Source organism: Aythya ferina (assembly GCF_964211825.1).
Source record: "Aythya ferina genome assembly, chromosome: 2".
In the NCBI taxonomy this organism is placed as follows: Eukaryota; Metazoa; Chordata; class Aves; order Anseriformes; family Anatidae; genus Aythya; species Aythya ferina.
In genome coordinates, this window is record NC_140297.1 from 75,591,158 (window position 1) to 75,607,134 (window position 15,977).

Genomic DNA, 15,977 nt, shown 5'->3' on the forward strand with positions numbered 1-15,977 from the left:
TCCCCCTTGTTTCCCTTATTTGCTAAGAGAAGAAAATTACTGGCATGCTAATGCATCAGTATTTCAAATGTAGATTTTCAGAATCCAAATAAGCAAATAGTTAACAGCTATTTTCTATTTATGGTAAAAATGCCAAGAACTTGAAGAAAATGACATAAAAGGAAAAACCATAATTCTTGATCAAGAAAACAAACCTGCTCAGTGATAGCCAAAGTATAGACAAATAGCCAAAACATTAGTAAGGAAAATGAAGAAGAGAAGGGAAATAACTAAGCCAGAATAATTTTTTAGATAAATTCTACCTAACTACACCGACAGTGCAGCAGCACATAGAAAAAAACAGATCACACTTAAAGGAATATTACTGCTTCATATAAAACCACTTTTTTTTTTTTTTTTCCCCATACCAAATCCCCCCCATCTCCAATCAAAAGCCTCTTAAAGTTTGGCTCATAAAGTCAACATAGGACTTGTTCCTTCATCACTGCAAGGATGTTTATTGAACTCTCGAGTCCTAATCTTGCATGCTATCAGGTTGCTAGTCACTCAGCAACCAATCTGTCATCTTTACTCTAGTTATAAAAAGTTTTATAACCTTTCTGTCTTTAACTAAGGATTTCTATCCTTTCACTCTGCTTCTGTGTTGGGAAATAAACCAGGAGACGCAGGAAACCTCTACACAACCCTCCAGCTTAAAACACTTAGAACTTGTATAGCAAGTACTTTATGCCCAGTACAGCTGCTGGCAGAGAAATTGGCTCCGATCTTACCTCCCACGTCTCCTGTAGCTCAACCGCTTCCACTGTGTAGTTGTTTATTTCTCTTTTCCTTTCATATCCCTGACCTTTTTTCTAATGTGTTGAGCAGAGTTTGGAGTCAGATTGATGAATGAGATGTGATGATGAGAATTATAGTAAGGGTGCAGCGTGCAGGGTTCTTTCTCGGGCAGCATAGTAGCAGACGGAGGAGGGGGGAAGTGGAAATCTGACAGGTTTAGCTTGCTGACAGCCCATGTTTATAGGCTCTGTAAAGAATACAGATGAGACAGAGGAAAGGCAGAGACGACAATGACATAATAAATCTTTGCTACTGTGTTTTCAATCCAAAAACATGAAGAAATAAAATCAAGTTTGGGATGCTGTTAATGGTTTGGCTGTCACTGAACAAAACCTCTTCACTGTTTCTTTAGATTAGATTAATAAATACACTACACTGCTTTGCACATACTTCTGCCATCTGCACAGAAAATTGCAGCCCTCTCTCCCCTTTGACGGCCAAATACTTTAGGTAATGAGTTAGCCATTCCAGTTCTGATACACGGTTTGATGTATCTGCATACTTCTCCTAGCATAGAGGAGAATCTTTAATTAACGTTTCAAAATGCTTTGAAAACTAAAAAATAAAAATAAAGAGAAAGGGTAAGAATAACAACCAGCCTTCATTATGAAAGCAAGAATCATCTCCTCAGCTGCTTCAAACACTGTATGTTTGACATTAGTAGCGCTATGCCAGTTTATACCAGGTGAATTTCTGGCCTCTAGCTTTAATTTGGAAAAATTCCAAGTAAACTTTCAGTAAATTCCAAGTTGCTAAACAAAGGCTTCAGCATTAAAGCTAATACCATTTTTTTTAAATGTTCTGTTGTCCTTCCTTCCTTCCTTCCTTCCTTCCTTCCTTCCTTCCTTCCTTCCTTCCTTCCTTCCTTCCTTCCTTCCTTCCTTCCTTCCTTCCTTCCTTCCTTCCTTCCTTCCTTCCTTCCTTCCTTCCTTCCTTCCTTCCTTCCTTCCTTCCTTCCTTCCTTCCTCTTCCTTCCTCCCTCCCTCCCTCCCTGCCTTCCTGCCTTCCTTCCTGCCTTCCTGCCTTCCTGCCTTCCTTCTTTCTTCCAAAGCTTAACTACCAGATACAATAAAACTTGCATTCATTGTTGTGAATACATGCAACATGAAGATAGCTCATCTGATGTAACCTGACCATCCACCTTAACTCCAAAAGGCTACATCCTGTAGACAGATTTTTGCAGTTCCATTTATTCCTGCAAGATCTACAGCTTTTCACAATTCCCACAAGAGGAGAGGAGAGGAGAGGAGAGGGGAGGGGAAGGGAAGGGAGGGGAGGGGAGGGGAGGGGAGGAGCGTGTAAACTATCACTGTAAATATTTTCATTATTTTTTAGCAGTTATTATCATCACATAACAATGAAAGACAGTGATGGTAAGAGCAGCCTTGTACCTAATTACCAGCAAAAACAGAGCAAAAGTTCCTTCCTTGTCAGAACCTGTAAAATCTATGTCTCTTTTCATTCGAGTCCAGTGCTAGGAATGGGAATTACAATACTCTCCTTCCCACACTTTACAGATTACCTTATTGTTAAATGTAATAAAGAAAATAAAGTGGCCATTACACCCAACTGAACTAACAGAAGAGGTCAAAGAGTACTTCATGAATTACAATTTAGCAAAAGAAACACACTGCAATATACATGTGTTTTCACTGCTGTCTTCCAACAAAGACATTTACTTTCAGGACAGCTTTCATGCTTTTAATAGCTGATTTGTTATGACAAAGATAGTTTGGTCTCCAAAATTGTGACTGCCAACCTACAGGCCTAATCCAAACCAGGGCAGCTGACCCATCCATTAGCATGCAAACAGAGTACCGTTAGTTTTACACTGTGGGAAAGGAAGAAGCATAGAGGACAAAAAGTGTTGTAGCTGCCCATTAGACCAATGTACCCTCATTGAGCCAGGGCTGAATGCTGAACTCATACAAAGTTAGACTTGTAGAAAGGGTAAATTTTAATGATAACTGGACTTCTTTAAGGCACAGAAGAAACAGCGCAATAATCATTAACCATTTCTGTGAGCACGAATGATGCTCTTCCTGAACTTGGAGGAAGAAGGGGGGGTGGGGGCAGGGAGAGGGGAGACAGGGAAAGACTTTTCATGTTAAGATCTCAAATAATGATTTTGAGCTCGCAGTAGTCAGCAATCTACCATGTATTACCTTGATAACATACATTAACAGAGTTTGTAAACTTTCTTAAATCTGCAGGTTAAAGAGATTTGTCTAGTATCTCTTAGAAAGACAAGAATCAGAACCTGGAAACTGCTTTCCAATCTCCTGACCTAATTTTGACATGATGTTGCAATACACGTGCCTGTTGCTTTTTAGCTGCTTGTCCTGAACCACGAAGTGCTACATTAAATGGTGTATATTTATTAGCTTCTTTATATTTATGTGGAATAATGTTATTTCATCTAGTCTCTCCAGATAAACAGTAATAATAAAACAAAAAGAAAATTATTTATAATTACATTTCTTGTAATTATTTATTTTGATACATTAAAATGCTACCAGCTCTTCTCCCATAAAAATAAAGATGATATAGAAAAGAAAACATTGAAAAAATAATAGATTTATAAACAGAAAAAATAATGCAAATATATGAAGTAAAAAGAAAAACACCACAGGATTAATCAAAGTAAATATCTAGTACACACCAGAGAACCAACCTTGTATATGTTCTCTGGAAACTACTGACAATTAATACAGATTTTTCATGGTAGTTACAGTTCAATTCTTCCTGTATATTCACAATAGAAAATTGACAAATTGACAAGCTAAGCTCCAAGCTTTTACTGCCTGTGCCAATCCATAGAAACACAGTGGAATAAGCAAGACTGATTCTTAATTTTGGAATAGGGAGTTATTTTTTTACAGTCAATGTGGTATGGTATTAATTTTAGCTCTTCTGATCTGCTAACTTGTGACAAATGTGGCCTTTAATGTCCATGCTTGACCTTGCCCTACTCTTCATAAGTGTCATGTTTCTTTGAGATACAGAGCACCTCAAAAAAAAAAAAAAAAAAAAAAGGCAGTACACAAACTGATCACAGAATCACAGAATTGAAGGGGTTGGAAGGGACCTCGAAAGATCATCAGGTCCAACCCCCCTGCCAAAGCAGGTTCCTTACATGAGAAAAATATGTTTTCTACCAATCAATAATTATTTTTGCAAGCATAGGCATCTTTCTTGAGAATGAACACAAAACAAAACAAACAAACAAACAAAAAAATACAACACCAACCTAACCCCTACAGTCAAAAAATCCTTTTGTATTGTTTCTTGCTTCTCAAATATTTCTCTCTGGGGGTGTAGCTTAATAGTGAGAAAAATTTTGTGGTAGAAATATAAAATGTCTACCCACTGAAAGTCAAGCTGTCATCTCAGCTGGGGATGCTGACACTCAATGTAGTATTCAGCTAAATATAGAATGAGCGAGTTGCTGCCTAATAGGAGTATTGTCAGTGTAACTATTTCTTCCAGACCTGGATGCTACCTTTATTCTTCTTCTCAAAATAGGATTTTCACTCTTTCCAGACTTTTGCCTAAACAAGAAGTGACTTTCTTAGTCACTTCTTGATCTTTATTACATTTACGTATTATATCTTGGTTATTTGCAGCTGCTTCTTCATTTTGTCTGCATTAATTGCCACCTTACTAAGTGGAATTTTAAATCCTAAACTTGCAAGACTATTTAGATAATTAGGGATTAGGATGGCTCTGTTCAAGGTTTAGAGCAACTGGTGGTTCAACTTTAAAAAGGAGGATAGCAAAGAATTCTACCTGAGTGAAGTTTAGCTAATATTTTCTTAACATGAGGTTAGGCCTACCACAAGCTAAGTTCCTCCTGCAGTGCAAAGTCTAACAAGCTGGAACATGTAACAAAACTCAGTAGCTAATTAAAAAGTAAAAATTGTACCTTTTCTTGGCAGTATGATGTAGGGCCACCTTCTACATCAAAGACAGCAAGTTTGATCCTAACTTCTAGTTCAGAGTGGAATCAATGGAAATTATATCTGTGACATAATTCCAGTACTTCACATAAATCAAAGGGTTGGTTTGTCCCTGTATTGGCTTATTTACACTACTCATTTGACATGGAGGGAGTAGCAATCGAATTTGGGAACCTAATTGTTCTGCGATATGTTATACATCTAGCAAATTCAGCTCCTGCCCTACCTCTTGTACTTTCATAGCATCACTAGAATTCTTCTCTTGTGAAGACCGCATGATCTCCCTCATGGGTAGCCCAGGAAGGATCTCTTGCTAGTTGGTGGTGTGACTGGATATCGATCCCTTTCTCCAGCTTTCTTTTGCTGGATCTGCAGGCAATTTCTGATTTGTAGCAGGGAATTAGGCTGGATGCAAATAAAAGAGCTCCAAGGGGAACTTCTCAAGGCTCCCTGAGGTCTTCCTGTTTTCACTATCAAACAGCACAGGGTAAATTAGGTTCCAAGAGGGAACATAATTATCTAAGCAGAGAGGCTTTGTGTCAAAAATCATAGTTTTAGAACATCACTTTGACCCTGTGTTCAAATATGTCAAACATACAGCATGTTTTTTTCTGCCTATATTACCATGCAGTTTAATTGATAAGCAGCACAACTGTTTCCACACCATGCATGGTTCTATAGCCATATCTGGTCTCCAAACAGTGAGTCAAAAAAGGCATTTCAGCTAACTGAACAGAGTCTAACCAGTTTAGTGTGATCTTAGGATAAAGCTAAAACCATCAGACACAATAAATCATGCTCTTATTGCACTGATCTCCTAATCTTTGAAAACACTTAAGAGTTAATGCAGCCAGTTTTCTTGTGAAAAAATTTAGCATTGTCAAGGAACAGAATGATGTAGCCCCTTTCTGCTAAAAGACATACTGTGAGAGGAATAGAGCAGAAGGGCTCAGGATATGTATATGAGGTTTGCAAATGAACAAAGACAACCTCAGAAGGGTTCAGAATTAAATAGTGAATTAAACGGTTGTGCAGTAAGGATCTCCTTATCCTACCAGGTCTAGAAGGTCAGGGGTAGAACAGAAGTGCATGTGAGAACATGCATAGATTTCCTGAGGCGTTTCACAGCCTGAAGATAGGAGTCCTCAATGCTTCCTTATAAATCCCATATGACATATGGTTCATCCAAGGAATAAGATTTAGTTATGGAGGAAGAAATGCTAGAAGGCATCACAACACATAAAGGTTGGACTAGATGATCTTAGTGGTCTTTTCCAACCTAAATGATCCTATGGTTCTATGGTAAGTTTTATCTGCATTAAATTATAATAATTATATATATATATGTTATACATATGTATTATATATAATATAAGATATATATTATATTGTATTATATTATATTATATTATATTCAATATATATATATTATATGCCTTATATATTATATGATATAACATGATGTACATATAATATATTATATATATTATATATATGAATATAAATAAATAAATATTTACATATATACATACATATTTATATGTATACATACATATAAATATGTATATATATATATGTAAATATTTACATACATAAATATTTACATATATATATATTTTTTATTTTTTTTTCTGAATTCCTGAAGGACATATTTTTGGACTAGTTTTAGTTTAGAAGAAAAGAAAGCTTAATCTTCCAACTTTGTTTTAGAAGAGAAGACTAATTTCTCTCTCTCTCTCTCTTTTCCTTTTTCCATACAACTCAACATTTGATTTATGGAATATAAGCATATGAAAACTGAAAGAAATCCAGCAGCTTTTGAAAGGTCATGAAAAGGGAAGCTAGTTGGTTTTGGTTTGTATTTCACCCATGCTGCTAAGACTTGACCTTGCATTCCTCTCAGTGCCATATTTGATATCGTTATCAACAAAAAGAAAGGCAGGGGTATGAAATTTATTTACAGTGCTTTATTTCTTATGCAAATTGCCAACTCTCAAAGATAAAACAGAATCTGAACTCAAGTCTTGGCAAGAAACATAGTGTTGCAGCTCATTAAATCAACTTGAATAATATTGCAGAATAACTGTTGAAAAAAATCTGAATTTGGTGTCATCATCTTTCTCAAAATAAAGTGTTAATGATTCCTCTTATGAACTTCTAGCATATGAAACTAACTTAGACAATCTGTTTTCTCTAGGACTAAAGACAGTAATTTCAAATATATAAAAAGGAATAAAACTTGGACAGCAACTTAGCATTTGTCTCATTCCATCACTGGGTCACTGGCTCTTTAATTTTTTAAAGAAATGAAAGAAAGTACTGTAACAATCATCTAAATACATATGACAATCTTCAGAATAAAGGCTCAGTAAGTCAGATCTCACTCAGTAAAACTTTGCCTGAGTGAGGAAATTTTGATTTGTCCCACTTAAGAATAACAACGCATCTCCATGCTAATGAAAAATAGGTATTATCTATGTATATTGTATATTTGTATATATATGAAAAACATGCTGTGTATGTATATATATATATATATGCGCACAGACAGACATATATAAGTTCTAAGAAGAATCAAATACCTAGTTAATACCAAGTTAATACATTAATATATTAATAGAAGATCCTGGCTAAGTTAGTAATATGCATGCATAACCCCATGACCAACCCAAATCTGTGTTATTGTGGAAAATGCCTTACATAAGCTTTAAATACAGTATATAATAGTACAGAACAGATATATGAAACAATTGTGTAGCACATCCAGCCTCCATGTTATTTTAGAGTCTGAAGCAACAAGTAAGTTTAAAGGTAAAGAAGAATTTACCAGAAACTGTGGTAAAAACTGTAGTAAAAACTATAGTACCTCAGTTTCCAGTTATGAGCCATCTCCACTTTACGAAGATTCAACTCAACCCTGAGCAACTTGCTGGAAGACAAGGGCTGCTGAAATTGGTCTTGTTCTAAGCCCTTCTCTGGCATATCATGAGGATCACTCCTGTGCTACATGTATGTGTATTTTAGCACACTATGTTTAAATCAGCATGCTCACACTCAGTATTCTGCTGTTGAACACAAAAATTTAAGACAAAATACACGAAAGGAAGAATATGAGGGACTTGATCTGGTATTTAAATGCATATATTTCAACTTGCAGAGATGTATCAAACTTCTTATTGCAGCTTGCTTATTCTGTTTTCTATAGTTGTGCTTTCTTTTTCCATTCCATTAATGATAAATGTCTTGAATGCCAACATCAACATACTAAGCAGAGTGATTAACATGAGAAATACTTAATACAGAAATACAGAAATACTTAAACCTATTTTGCTAAGTAAAGCAATGTTTTTATGTAGCTGGAAAAAAATTTGCATATCACCATTCTAACCCTTTTTTACTTAACAATTTTAGAATGCTCAGCATAACTTATTGATCTTTACACATATCCTATCCTTTGAATATCTTATGAATATCTGGAATATCATAAAAAGATTGCACTGTTTTTTAGAAAGTGGCTATGAAAAACTTTAACATAATGCATACTTTTATTTATTTATTTATTTATTTTGAATCTGTCTCTTCTACCAATTTCTAGCTTCTACTCTATATGGATACAAAGCAAAAGTGAAACTATTTCTTCATGCTTCCATTATCTAGTTTATTCTTTGCAACTCAGTCTCCTGACAGCTCAGATAAAAGAAATGACAGTCTACATATAGTCCCATAATTTATTGGCCAAATGACCATACTGATTTTGTCCTGTCTGGTTAATCTCTGAGGTGTCTCGCAGGGAAAAAGTTCTAGAAATCTCCAGAAAACCCATTACAAATGACTCCTATCAAAATAGACAATTCTTCAGTAAATGCCTTTTCCAATCATAAGTGATGGCATACAAGGAAACTGTTGAAATTTTACCTAAAAGTCAGTAATTAATTTTGTACATTTTTTCATCCTTCATTGATGGTGTTAAAGAAACTACAACATTTTTGACTGATTGCACCCAAACATGAAACAAGCTGACTTTTTTGCTCACACTGTTTGTTACCTGGAAGTTGTTGTCACTACAATGCTTCCCATTGGTAACAAAGCACAGAGCAGCTTTTACTCTCTCTTTTTTTTTTTTTTTTTTTTTTTCTTGAAATGAAGGAAAAGGAAGGAATGTTTATGTGTCCTGAAGATAATACAAGATAAAACCCAGGGAGCTGATAAAATAAAATATCTGGGGGACTTTTGTTTGTTAAAAAAGAACATAACCAGAAAACTTTGAAGAGAAGAATCAGAAACAAAACCTCTTGGTGCAGGTTTGCAGTGACCCCTGAACTAGGGCTATAAAGTATGAGTGGAAAATGGCAGCACTGCTCAGACAGTCGGTCAAAATCCTGGCAATAATTAGACAGCCAGGCTGCCTTAGATCGACCAGGCTCCTGAGTCTATAATCTCATCCTTATTCTGCAGCTGTTTAGGTGTAAAACCTATGCTCCCAACCCATGTAATCAAGCCTTGAGAAGAGTTACTTCTTTTTATTCAAGTCCTTTACTACCTATTAATATTTACACTTCATGTATGTCACATGCAGCTAAAAACTGTACTCTTGGATCATGTGTCTCTCATGTCAGAGAATGATTTTACATGCTTAAGCAGGATGTACGTTTCTGGGGTACCTGTAGGACATTAGAGAATCAAATAGTTGACAGGACATATATCTGTTTGGATAGATAACTAAAAGAAGATAAAAACACACTGTGTACTGGCATTTACTTTGAGGTCAGTGAATCAGTGAACCTCAAATCAATTAAAATTTGGTGAGCTGTAATGTTCAAACCATCAGCACTTAAACATTCAGGAAACCGTCTGCCTTACAGGAAAGTTATTATTCAGCCACCACTTGTCAAGACTGATAAATGACCATCCGTTTTAGCTTACTAAAATGTGTGACCACAGACTACAGCTAATATTATCAGACTAAAACTGGTAAGAGCTATGACCTACATGGAAGGAAAAAGTGACATGAATTTCTCTGTATAAAGTAAGCAAGAAAGAAGTAGCAACCATTTACATACTTCACACATCATGTATGGAGGCAAACATAACTATATTTCTTAACTATAGAAATAAATAAGCAAATGAACATTATTTTTAGAACTCTATGTATACTGTTGTAACAGTTCATTATGACTTCACTGTCTCACACATCCAGTTTTATGATATGTGAAAAATGATATAGCTGCATCTTATTAAATTAAATTAGACACCACATGCAGCTTAAGCAATTGCTGTAATTACTCTGTAATTTCTAAAATACGTATAATAGGAATACACAAATGACATAAACCTCATTTTTATGTAAACAGAGTAATTAATACAAAAATCTCAAACTCTCCTGACTGTCAAAAACAATATGCTTGAGAACTTTAGGAAGGGCTGGCACAGTGCCTTGAAAGACTTTAGAAGAAATTGGGTAATCAGCTTTCAGCATAATAAATATATGCATAAAGCATGCAAATGAAATTCAATAGGTATTATATAACAAACACTCTAGGATATGAAGCTATGATTCACCATTTGTTTTTTCTCTGGATAATAAAGACTAATTGTGACTGTGCTCATTTAAATTGGAAAAAAGCCATCAATCTCATTATTAGAATGCAAAATGTGGGAGGTGGCTCCTACTACATCTATCCTTGCTGTACATCGGTGGACTGTTCTTCATTTACACTCCTACCACACACAGTTCAAGCTAGAGAAAAGTTTGGAGTAAAACTGCTAAAACTAGGAATCTGAGTTACTGCTGAGTTCTTCCACTCTCTCAGAGGCAATAACACCATTGGTTTCACCAGTGTTACAGCTACATAAAACTGACTAATGCAATATGAAGTCAAAACTTTAGTGCATATAAGATAACACATTACAGTCATTGAAAGGAAAAGTATTAGGGCCAAAGAAACTGTGAATATGATGAAGGACACAAACAGAACAATATATAAATCTCTTGTACTAAATATAGGGTGCATTCCAAACATTGAGTATGCTCATTTGTATAAACTTTGTGTTAGCTATTGCTAGTGAAATCTCACTAGTCATTACTTAAGTCAATCACATTTTTGAGTTAATGGGGACATATGGAGATTATCCTGCCTTTATATCTTTTCTTTGTTGTTAATTTTCTGTACATCTTTCCAAGGACTGCAGCACATAGGGTGAATGATTCTGCTTTTTCTAGCCATTAGAGTGCTTTGAGGGAAAGGACAACTGATGGGATGAATTTCATATTGATTTTCTGTATCATGGCCTAGAAAATACTCATAGTGTTCTTTTATACTGATCTTTTAAGACTACATTATGGCCAGCAGCAAAATTCAGGGACAATTGTTTTTGAAACTTTTTTAATTATAGCCTCAAGGACATTCAAAATGGGAAATGTTTATACTTGTTCTATAAACAATTCTTGTTCTTCCATATAATTTGTTCATGAATTCATGATTATGGAGAAAATTTCCTTGAGCAGAATGCACTGAAACCTGCAATTAGGAATAGGGCCACATCATTTTCTACATTTCTAAGACATTTCAATTAATGATAGATAAATTGTATAGATGAAATAAAGTACATTAAATTTTCCACAAAAATCTTTCTAAACAGGAAAAGCTTTATGAAACACATGAACTATATTTTATATAACTTATTGCTAGTATGAGTGCTGTTTTCAGAGACAATTCCTTTAAAATCACCCTAACCTTGTAATCTGGTGGTAACCAGATTCCTGAAACCTCATAATTATTTTATTTGCATTATTGTAGTTCAGAAGAGTGCCCTTCACAGGCATGTCCATTCTTTCCAAGCACTTCATGCTGCACTAAAAGGCTTGTAACCCAAATAGAAAAAGATAATCATCTTTATAATGATTTTACAGACATATAAGATGTAATGCAGGTAAAGATTAACCAATTTATCAAAACTCATACAGAAAGTCTCTGGTAGAGCCAAAACCATGCCAACAAAATTACAAACCAGCCTTAAATATAATATGAAAAAGAAATTTCAAAATTCTTATTGCCAGTGTTCCAGCCATAATGCTGTATAAAGACTGATCATCATTGCTTTCTTACTTGATTTCCAAATTCAACTATAGTTTGTCAGGGAAAAGAAAGACAGAAAAAATCAAAACAAAAATTTGCTTACATTTTCAATTATTCTATCTACCCACCTTATTAAAACACTTGATAAAATGATATGACAGTTTAAAAAAAAAAAAAAACAAAATTTGCAATGCAGTGCATCCAACATGACATTATTTTCAAGGAAGTTTAAGATTAAAATCTACAAATAACACTAAACAATTACATCATACTTTCTATTTACTGATTGCAAAAAATGAACAAACAAACAAACAAAAAGTATTATTGTATCTGTAATTTACAATAACTGACTTGTCCAAAGCTCAGGAGAGCCAACGGAAGAGTGTCCAACTCCAATGCCCTATGAACAAACGTACCTCTCTGTAAAAACAGGAGAAGATTTGTTCTGATGCACAAGTGATAATTATCTGAATGGGAACAATTTACTTCTACCTGAAACCTCTAATGCTTTTGCTCCCTTTTTCACTCATATGCCATCAGCCTTACTGTCAGTTGAATTCACTTCTGATTTGTTTCTGGCAGAGGACACATACACAGAAGTTGTCAGAAAAGAAAGGAAGCAAGCATGTGAAAGAACCAGCTTCAAAAAGGCTGCTTTCTCTTTGGATGGTCCTCATTAATTCCATTCTACCTGACTAGTAAGCAATGGTTGAATCTTAAGGAGAAACCTTATCAACATTTGCAGGCTACTTGAGAGCTATATTAATCTGTGTACGCAAGGCAAACCCCTCATTGTTCTTTCTACAGTACATGTTTCCTGTTTTCCGTGACTACGATGTTGGACTGCTGTTTGAGATTCCTTGCATTCAGCAATATAGACATGCAGTTAAAATATTTCAAGCTTATTGTTCACATCCAAGTTACTTCAGAAGCCTGTCTCAGATTGTGAAGGACAGACTGGCAGAAATTCATGTTAGAGAAAGAGACCAGCATTTCAAGTTTTGTTACTTTTGGCAACAGCTTTGCATAGTTAGTTACTAGGCTCCTTTTAAATACAATGCACCAGTAACTCTTTCATGTAAATTCGTCAATACCGAGCAATACAGAAGTACAGGTGAGGTGCTGTGATGTCTGGGGAGCCTAAGTTCATCCTGCATTCCATAACCAAAAACAGTACAAAAACAGTATGTACACAGAACATGGAAGAACAGCAAGATTTTAAAACAAATGGTAATCTATTAGGGCACTTTTTTTTTTTTTTTTTTTTTTTTTTTTTTTTTTCCAAAGCACGACAAACTTCTCTTCTCATAGATTTCAGACAGCCTGAGGGCAAACAAGGTTGCTTGTTAATTTATAGCCGAGTTTATATCTGTAAAGGCCCCATGAGGCTCTAAGACTCAAACGAATGTCCATTTCCTTTATGTTGCACTTGGGCTTTTGGGACCTGTGTCCTCCAAGTGCATTAATGTTGTCTGAAACTCATTCACGTGGCAAGACAGAAATTATAAGTGATGGGCTGTGAGATGTTACTCTCATTTTGAGATTCTAAGAGGTAAATAGTTTCACTAAAAGGTCTCTGTGCCATTAATTCTGTGGTATTCTTAATAGAAAACAATATACTACAGGCAAACGAATGTTGAGCAGTGAGGACAATTCCAAGTACAGTACTAAAGAAGAAGAATCTAACTAAGGCATGAACAAGTTTAGTGTTAACATTTATAGATGGCTTACCAGCTATTCACATTCATTCAGTACTTTTATTCTCTGTATCCTACAGTTACATTTTAAATGCTTCTTCTCTTTTTTTTTTTTTTTTTCAAAATATAGTTCATTTCCCTTCTCCGAAATACAAGCAATTTTGACTGTCATTTCTCAGCACATTTCTAACCTTGTTGCAATACGTCTCTCATTGCCATATAGTCATTTAGAGATGATTCATTTGTGGAACAGAGACAATTAGTCAACTGAACAGGTACTGTTTCAGGAAAATGAGGACCGTCCACAAGACTCCAGGCTTCCTCTTCCTTTCTAACCAGTTGAAAAGAGCAAAAGCAGTATGACCATAAGATCTTGAATTAATTTATACAGAAGTAGACAACATATTAAAACTCCAGCAAAATATTTACAGACTGAAAAGACCAAAGTATCTGACTCCCACAAACATTAATGGATTTTAAATGTGGTCTCTAATAGTCTCTTACTTTAAAAAAAGTCAGGAATCCAAGCATGACTTACATGGTCACTCACCTATACCTTCAGAAGTCTTGTAGATTTAGGTCTCAGAAGAGAATAATCGCTTGAGGGCTCTGAGAGCTAGATCTCTCTCTACCCATTATGGAATTTACTGTAGGGAATTTATTAGTAGTGATTAAGGACAGAACATATAAAGGAAAAGGCAGATGTAGGAAGATTTTTTTTTCTGATGGTATAAACCACCATAATTATAAAAATATGACCCCTCTAAATTTATTTAGGCTTTTCCATAGAAAAATATAAGTTGGAAGGGAAACAATAAGTCCAACCTCCCACTAAACCATAGCTAATTTCAAAAGACAAATCAGATTGGTTGCTCAGGCTATTGTACATTCTACCAATTTTCTTAATAAACGTCTCTGTAGTTGGACAGTCATTATAACTCAGGTTATAACTCATATGTTTTATATGTGTTATAATTTTATATATTTTTATATATTTTATATTTAATTATATGAGTTTATAATTTTATATTTTTATATTTTATTCATATATTATAACTCATTATAACTCATACATTTTTTTTCACCTCAGATGAAATTCTTTAATAATGTAGTCCATGGTCTTGGTGTATTCTTTTTGTGAGCTATGAAAACCATTTTTTGTAAAAACAAAATACAAAGAAGACCCTAGGCACAATAAAATCAATGCTAATGTAGGAGAGAGAGAGAGAGTGGAAGTGGACGCAATGTATCTTTTAACGCTGAAAATTCAAAAGAAGGAAGAAAAAAACAGGAGATATATATGTTAAAAAAGTTGTATTTAGCTTTCCATCTATTGTGCTCCTCTTCCATTCTCTGGCCTAATGACTTCTATGCACTAAATAAATAAATAAATGAATTATGTGGATATTTCTATAATGATTTTGATCTTATTCATGACATCTTTCACTGTCTACGAATAACCAGAACACACAGAGTTTTATTCACATGTTAAGTCTCATTCCTTGTTCAGTCTTCTCATAGCTACTTTCTCCTAAGAGAATACAGGCAGTATGTGAGCCATGGATACACTGACTCATTAACTACTCATAATTTCCCCCTTGGCAACAGTCTCTCAGCTACTGAGATTGTAACCAATGCCTATGGTCACATACAGAATCACATCCTTTGTCTCATACAGAAGATGCAGAAGGGGTGCCAAGGATCAGAAAGGTCTTTTTACTTAACAACAGATCATTCACAAAACTGTCTTTGAAGGAGGATGAGTTTATTCTCACAGTAAGAGAAGTTTAAATATGTCAGATTTAGCAAGACAGTTTACAGGCCAAAGACTCTCTCTTGTGTTGACTCAGGGGTCTCAGGGTGTTTGTTCTCCACCCATCCCATGTCTGGAAATTGTACTGCCTTCAGCCCAGAGTTCTGTCCCTACTCAGAGCACAAAAGGTATGTGCAAGTGAAGTGCAATCCAGAGGAAAAAAAATACATCCGCTGAAAAGATGTTCTTCTGGTCATTTTCTTAGGAAAACTAATTACATTTTTGTTCAACTGACTATCATGCACTGCACGTTTGAAGAGGCTGCTCAAGAACACAGACAAATTGCCACAGGGTAACATTACTGTATTAAAAAAAGAACTTTTATGTTCTCATTTAAAATCTGCTCTCGATTCACACTGCTGTAGCAACCACACCATTCACAACCAGCAAAACGAATCTCATGCATCAAGGTAATGACCAGGCCCTTGGGATGATATATAATATGCTACAGTATCTTGAGAAATGAGTAACACATTGTGCAAAAAAACGCACATGTAGCAGGCAGAGGCTTACATGCTTAAAACACAAGAAACTGACTTTTAAAGCTGTACATGTGGAAATTTTTCTCCAGAAAACAATGTTGACAAATTTTTGT

General features: G+C 35.0%; 1 protein-coding gene across 5 annotated transcripts in view; it reads right to left on the reverse strand.

The window, feature by feature from the left end:
• The window catches only part of CDH12 (cadherin 12), a 588,550-nt gene that overhangs the window by 322,763 nt on the left and 249,810 nt on the right, over positions 1 to 15,977 (reverse strand). The window contains exon 1 of one of the 5 annotated variants that reach the window (XM_084508733.1): positions 771 to 932. The exons of the other annotated variants lie outside the window; for them this stretch is intronic. The gene's annotated coding sequence lies outside the window, so the exon portion shown is untranslated. Of the gene's footprint in view, positions 1 to 770; positions 933 to 15,977 lie in introns of those variants that run through there. 5 annotated transcript variants of the gene reach the window in all.